The sequence below is a fragment of the Myxine glutinosa genome, chromosome 6 (assembly GCF_964187855.1).
Source record: "Myxine glutinosa chromosome 6, kmMyxGlut1.1, whole genome shotgun sequence".
Classification (NCBI taxonomy): domain Eukaryota; kingdom Metazoa; phylum Chordata; class Myxini; order Myxiniformes; family Myxinidae; genus Myxine; species Myxine glutinosa.
In genome coordinates, this window is record NC_136266.1 from 132,451,756 (window position 1) to 132,459,559 (window position 7,804).

The following is a 7,804-nucleotide window of genomic DNA, read 5'->3' on the forward strand; positions in this document are numbered from 1 at the left end:
TTAGTGGAGAAGTCTGTACCTTTCTTCGATCGACAGAAACGCCAGAAATCGAAGACGTTCGCAACCCTCTACGAGACACCGGTGCAGGATGGGAAGCAGAAGGTCACCAAGACAATCAAAGCGGACAGGTTGGAGGTTGGCAGGCAACTGACGGACGATTAGAAGTGGTGTGGATGAGGACACCATCTGTTCCAAGTAGCTGTTTGGAACTAGTTACTTGTGGATGTAAAAGCAAGTGTCGCACACAAGCTTGCCGTTGCCACAAGATTGGACAACCATGCATGCCTGCATGTGGCTGTGATGCTGAAGGATGCATGAACACGACAGGAACTGATACTTAAGAGAAGTGATTTGGCGACACCTCAAATCGATGGAAGATGATGTCTTGTTTCTTCAAATGTAGTTGCCTAATGCATCATTTACATATTACCAACAGGAACAAATGATTCTTAAAGTAAAATTTGACTTTCGACTTTGAAATTTCACCTTTAAACTGAATGCATTTTATTATGCGTATTCAAAGAGTAAAAAGCATTTACATTCATGAATCTATTCACATTTAGCTATTGTTACAGAAGTTTAACCCCTTATAACTCATTAAATATTCAATGGTTCATACCAGACTCGATGTTGTATGAAAGGACAAGACAAAATAATTTTTTTTGAAAATTTGACCTCTTTTGACCTTTGACCCCCCAAATTTGACCTTTAAGGTCAAATCTCATTTTGGCAACCGGGTGTTTCTGAAAGCCTGGACCATACTGATACTTTCTAGCCCGGTTGCCAGCTTTGAACAAAAAATGCCATCAAAAGTTTCTTTAAGGGTCTTGGCCTGCCGACTATACATGACAATGACAACATTTACCTGGCGATTAGGGCGGGTCAAAGTTCACACTGAGCCAATGTGCTATCACGTAATGTAGGCCCTACATTAGGTGAGATTGTAGGCCATTAGGAGATCAGGTGAAGAACCGAATATCGGCAATTACCATATGGAATTACGACCTCATTCTCAATTTGATTCTGGTGAAAACATTTGCAAAACAAGTGAGTAGTAAGCCTACCTATCTGAAGATATTCAAAGTTTTCAAAGTATATTTAAATATAAATAGGGCATTCACATTCATTATAATGCAATAACATAAATGGGGCGGCCGGATATCCGTGTCCGTGAAAAACACCCGGATATCCGTGTCCATAAACACCCGGATATCCGTGTCCGTAAACACCCAGATATCCGTATCCGTAAACACCCGGTCCGTGAAAATTGATTGAGCTGCGAAAGTTGATCGATTGGGTATGTTGAAGTAGTATAGTGTGAGGAATTTCTTAATCTACTGTACCTCTTTCTGTTGTTTTCGGTGTTAGTGGCCAACACTTTATTTCACGTGGACTAATGTTTTATCTTCTATGGCGTTTGTTAATTGTTTTCTTGTTATTCTTTTACAGATTTGTTGCAAGATGTCGTCTGTCAAAAAACGGAATTGGAATGATGACTATGTTCGCTTTGGCTTCACCTGTGTGAAAGAAGGAGATGGAACTGATAAACCCCAATGCATGCTTTGCCATTTGGTAATGAGCAATGGAAATTTGAAGCCATCAGGAGTGAGAGAGCACCTCCAAAGCAAACACAGGGATCATGTTGACACCTCCATTGATGCTTTCAAGGTGAAAAGACTTCGTTATGATCAGAAAGGAACTCTTTCATCGCATGGGGTTGTTCCCACTGTGAAGCCTCTTCTGGAAGCCTCCTACAAAGTTTCGTACATGATTGCCAAGGAAAAGAAGCCCCACACAATCAGAGAAAGCCTAGTGAAGCCCTGTGCTTTGGAGATGGTTAAAATCGTGCTGGGGGAGGATGCTGTGAAGCGATTGAGTCAGGTGTCCTTGTCCAACGACACTACGCCAGAGAATTGGAGACATGAGTCAGGACATAGCAACACAAGTTGGCAGCGAGATTAAAAACAGTCCTGCAAAAATTAGCATGCAGCTCGATGAATCGACTGACGTTTCAAACCACTGTCAATTGCTCGTATTCGTCCGCTACGTTCATGAAATGAAACTCAAGGAAGAATTTTTATTATGTGAACGACTCGAAACAACAACTAAAGGAGCTGATGTGTTCAAGTTGATCAAACTGTTCTTTGATCGCCATGAGTTAACATGGGATTTGGTTGGGTCTATTTGCACGGATGGGGCTCCTGCCATGATTGGCAAGAAATCTGGGTTTGTCGCTCTGGTCAAGGAGAAAGTTCCACATGTGTTGACCACACACTGTGTTCTATATCGCGAAGCCTTGGCGTCCAAAACGTTGTCAAAGAAACTGAAAGAAGTGATGGTAATAGAAGTGCAGACAGTCAACTTTATTCGTGGACGGGCATTAAATCATCGGCTATTTCAAAAATTGTGATGAGATTGGGGCGGAACATTGTGTTTTACTGTACCACACAGAGGTACGTTGGCTATCTCGTGGTCGTGTTTTCGCACGTGTAGTGGAACTTCGGGAAGAAATTCTCGAATTCCTCAGGCATCAACAATCCCCTCTTGCGAACAGTTTTGAAGATGAGCATTTTATTGTTAGCCTGGGATATTTGGCCGATCGGCAGGGAAGGAATGTGGACAATATACAAGCCAGGGGAAAGTTAGTGGCATTCACAAAGAAATTACCTATTTGGAGTCGCCGTGTTTAAAGAGGAAGCATGGCGAACTTTCCAATCCTTGACGATATCCTTCTTGATGGAGAAGATGAAAAGGCATTGCCTGGGGAAATACTTCAAGAAGTCAAGGACCATTTGAAAGTCCTAAGTACCAATTTTGAAGGTTACTTCTCAGATATTGATGATCTTAGCACGGAATCCGTTTGGATCCAGAACCCTTTCTCGTTTGATATTTCTATGATGAGTGACAACGATTTTGTGAAGGATGATTTGATCGAGTTCCAAGAAGATCCAAAAAAAAGGTGATTTCGGAAAGGCTGGGCTGGATTTTAAGCAGTTTTGGTGTGAGCAGATCTAGCAGCTTACCCTAGCTTGGCGAAGAGGGCAATGAATGTGTTGGTTCCCTTCACAACTACGTATCTCTGTGAAACAGGTTTGGCTGCATTATTGAACCTGAAATCAAAGTGGAGAAATCGATTTGATGTGTCCGATGTTGTGCGAGTGGCGTTGTCACGAACTGTGCCCCGATTCCATATTCTGATTGCACAAAAAGAGCAGCAACAATCTCACTAGATTAGTAAAACAACTTGCATGTTTTAGTTTAGTTTGTTTTGTTTCTTTATTAACAAGCAAAAAAATAAATAGGGATAAAATCCTAATGATTTTCTTTCCTGTTCTGGTCCTAATTATCCAAATATAAAACAAAGCTATTGAGATATTTTGAAGTCACACGAACCTAATGGGAGTGGTAATCAGGTGTGGATCCCCAAACTTGGCCCATTTTCTGTGTAATAAGTTACCAATTTTCACCCCCAAAAATAGGCAATTAAAGTAAAAACACCACTCAGAATGCACCACAGAGCACCGAGAAATACAAAAAATTCTAGGAGGACATGCCTCCAGTCCCCCCGAGCTCTGCGCACCTTTGGTGCGCCTTGGTCAATCAGCAGTCTGGCGAAGGGGGTATGGGGACATCGTGGGCAATCCGTTGGGGGTCTTGGCAGGGGAAAAGGTTAAGAACCCCTGCACACTAGCTAGTCTATACCCAACCTCTCCAGCAAATTTCGGCCGAATCCGTTCATAACCTTTTGAGACATCCTGTTCACAAACGAGCAGACATGCGACATGGTTGAAAACAACCAGTGGACGAGGTAATAATAACAAGAGATTGATATTAGCTGTTAACGGGGATACTCTGTCCCAGAGCGTCGGTGTTGCCGAAGCAGCTTCTTGGAAACTATTATGTTGGGTGGTTTGGGATCTTTAAAATTCAACAACGAATATAGGCAGCCAGGACGCCCGTTTAACGTCCATCCGAGGGACGACAAACACACTGATGAATCACCCTGCCTGTGAAACACCAGGATGGCAGTTTATAGTTGGGTCGGGATTCAAACCCAGGCTAGACACGAGGTTAGAGGCGAGTGTGCTGTCCCCTATACTGGCATGCCAGCCCTGTAATTGCTACAATAACCGAGTATAATATAAATGCTGATATAATGATGAATCTGGAATCAAAGGTTCCAGATGTTCAGAATGACGTCATCACCGTTCATCACCAACAGTGTCGACACAAGTTGAGATCTCGAAGGGAAACTTTTGATCTCATCTATATAATCAAATGTGATTTCAACACTTTTGCTCCGCTCGACCAAATCTCCTCAAAATCCTTGAGAATCTTCCACCATTGTGAGACGTCTTGTGAAAGAACCTTATTAACAATGACATCACTCCAAAATTGTTACATTCATTTCCTGGAATCGCCTGTACAAACATCTGCTTGCAGTATAATGATGTAACTCATGCTCTTTCCCACTTGATTGGACGATTAAGGGAGAATGGGTTCCCAAACAAACTTTGGATAAGTGAATAACGTGATCGAGTAATCTTATTTACGTCACAGACTGGACATGAAGTTTCAGAGCACGTCACTGCCAACAAAAATATCCAAAAACTATTAGTTGTGGTCCTGGGAAATAATTAAACCTTTCAACGATCTGTCTTTGAACCAGCCCCCACAGCCAAATCCATCCATCGCATGAGCCAACCTTTTAAATCCATCCCAGAATTTTTTTTCCTAACAAGTCCTACTACAAATATACATATATATACATATACAGTCACGTGAAAAAGTAAGTACACCCCATGAAATGTTTTTAAAATCTTTTTAACAAATGTGGACATATCAATATTTGATCTTCACTTAAACAGAATCTACAGATAAAGGTGATCTAATTGAACAAAAAACAATGAAAAATTGACTGCAACAATTTATTCAACAAAAAATTAACAGAAATGCCATTTCCTTCCATGGAAAAAGTAAGTACACCCTTGGCTCTAATAGGTGGTATTGCCCCCTTTGGCAGAAACAAGCTCAAGTAGGCGTTTCTTATAACTGTCTACCAGTCTCTGACATCGACTGGGAGAAATTTTTGCCCACTCCTCCATGCAGAATTATTTCAGCTGTGCGATGTTTGAGGGGTTTCTTGCATGCACAGCTCGTTTCAAATCCCCCCATAACATCTCGATGGGATTTAGATCCGGACTTTGACTTGGCCATTCCAGAACCATCCATTTCTTTCTTTTCAGCCATTCCTTGGTAGATTTACTGGTATGTAAATCATTGTCATGTTGCAAGGTCCACCTTCGGTTGAGCTTCAACTTTCCGACAGATGGCCTCACATTATCCTTAAGCACCCTCTGGTACAATGAAGAATTCATAGTGGATTCTATGATGGTGAGCTGCCCAGGCCCTGATGCAGCAAAGCTGCCCCAAACCACAATATTTCCACCACCATGCTTTACAGTTGGTATCAGGTTCTTGTGGTCAAATGTTGTCTTTGGTTTTTGACAAACATGTCTTCTGGTACTGTGGCCAAATAGCCCTACCTTTGACACATCTGTCCAGAGCACATTGTTCCAGAAGTGCTGGTCTTTGCCTAGGTGTTCATTGGCAAACTTTAGTCTTGCCCTGATGTTCTTTCTGGACAGCAAAGGTTTCCTCCTGACACACCTCCCATGTAGATCAAATTTGTGCAGCCTCTTTCTTGTGCGGCAAGGACTCCAATCCATCCCCCGGTTGAGGTGTTGCGGCATCCACCCGGCCCCGTTACACCTCCAGGCCAGCATGTAACAAACATTCGCCATTACAATTTTCACATTCCCCATTTCCTTCCAAATTTCCTTCCCTAACTTCCCCATTTATTTCAATTGCCATTACCGGTGCAATTCCCAATTTGGCTTCCCCCCGTTCTGATTCAAATTCTGCCACCCTTGGCTTCTCCTGGGCCCCATGTGAGTCATTCCTTTGTTCTTTCTTTATCTCATTCGTTTGCTCACATGGGGTTTTCGTTTCTTTTATCTGCGCATGCAATTTTTCACGACATCCCCTTATTATCCCCCTCAATTCATTCTTTCGGGAATCCATTTTTTCTAATCGCTCACTCTGAGCGTCCATTTTGTTTTCCAATCGCTCACTATCGGCCCTCATTTCATTCCTTTGGGCATCCATTTTGTTTTCCAATCCCTCACTCTGAGCATCGATTCTCTTCATCATTTGATCAATTGCAGCCATGAAAGCTATCGGGGCCGTCTCTACGGCGGGGGTAGCTCTATCGCTATGCTCAACCCCCCCCAACTACTTCCGACTCACCCCCAATGCTCCCCGCATCTTCCATCCTTTCTTCCATATCGCTTACCTCCTCCTCCGTCGAGAGAAGGTCGCTACCCCGCACGTCTTTTATCTCAGAAATCAATCTAAATTTAATAACGCATATTTCGCGTCGTGCCAGGCCAATCGATTATTCAAATTTATCGCCTCCGACTACGAAAAAATTTCGTCCAAATTTTCCACACTCCTTGACACCAATTGTAATCGGGTTCAAATCCCACTCCTGACACCAGTTGTCGTGCGAATACCCTCCGGTTAACACCAGGGACTGCAAATGACCAGAATGGCTTTAACGGAGGCGACGACCAAATACAGATTTTGCGATCAACCGCGAGAGGAAGAAGTGAAAAGGAAGAAGCGGAGCGCTTACCGATAGCGATCCGACCGCAGCTCTGATCCTGCAGGGGAATTGACTCAAAACGGGAATCCGGGGTAAAATGTACAAAAGGAAACACGTTTATTCCGGAACCCGAGAACAAGGCACGCGACGGTAAATAAATAATGATCCTAAATTGGGATCCCACACACCGCTTTCCAAATACGAGACAGGGGAAAATGAATTAACAAAATAACACGTTCGTCGTGGGTTTGTGTAATGTGGTGCGAGCTTATTTGTCCGTCGTCCAACGCGGCCCCATCCGGCTCCAAGCTCCGGCGTGAAGGAACCCTCCGTCCGCCTCGCTCGCACGCTTCGCCAGGCCCCACGCGGCCCGCACTGCTCCAAGCTCCGAGTCGATCGCACACGAGGCCCCAGCACCACTCCAAGCTCCGAAAGCACAGAGAAGGACCGCTCCAAGCACCACGCAGATGGCGAACCAATGACCACCCGGACCAGCACGACTCAACACGAAGAGCAAAGCTTCCAGCACGAAGAAGAGAAGCGCAAAGACGAGAAGAAACCAAGAGCTTCAAGCACAGAGAGAGATCTCCAATACGAATGGGTCCAGCGCGAAGAGAGACAAAATGTCGTCCAGCGAGCCCTTTTGTAACTTTGCAATGTGACGTCAGTTCTGGCGCGCCACCAACCAGAGCCTCGTAGCTTCCCGCCATTTGCCGGGCCTCCTCACACCTTCCGCTCTGATTCGCTCCAGGTTCGCGCCTTCCGCGCCAACCAATCACAGTCCTCCTGGGCGTGGATACAGCTCGTCTCACGCGATGTTGCTAGGCCAGCTGGTGGTGTGGATGGCAGCAGCCATCCGGTGGTGCCCCGATCTGGCTTCCTGCCGGTCTTCTTCCAAGGTCATTGTAAGGGAAGGGAACGAATTAATGTGTGCACGAAGGACCTATCTAAGTGTTTATATGAGTGCGTTGCCATAAGGGACAAAGGAATGATTACCAGGTCTGACACACAGGGGTTTATCTTAGTCCCTACAACTATTTAACACACGAACATCCTTGTATGTTCACAGATATACTCTTACCCCGACAAACCGCCTAAAAACACAGAACTTATTACAGGGTAGATTCACTATCGCGA

The 7,804-nt window shown here is 44.3% G+C and overlaps 1 pseudogene; it reads left to right on the top strand.

The window, feature by feature from the left end:
• Nucleotides 1-868: 868 nt before the first annotated feature.
• LOC144892740 (protein FAM200C-like) lies at nt 869-2,690 on the top strand (annotated as a pseudogene).
• Nucleotides 2,691-7,804: the final 5,114 nt, after the last annotated feature.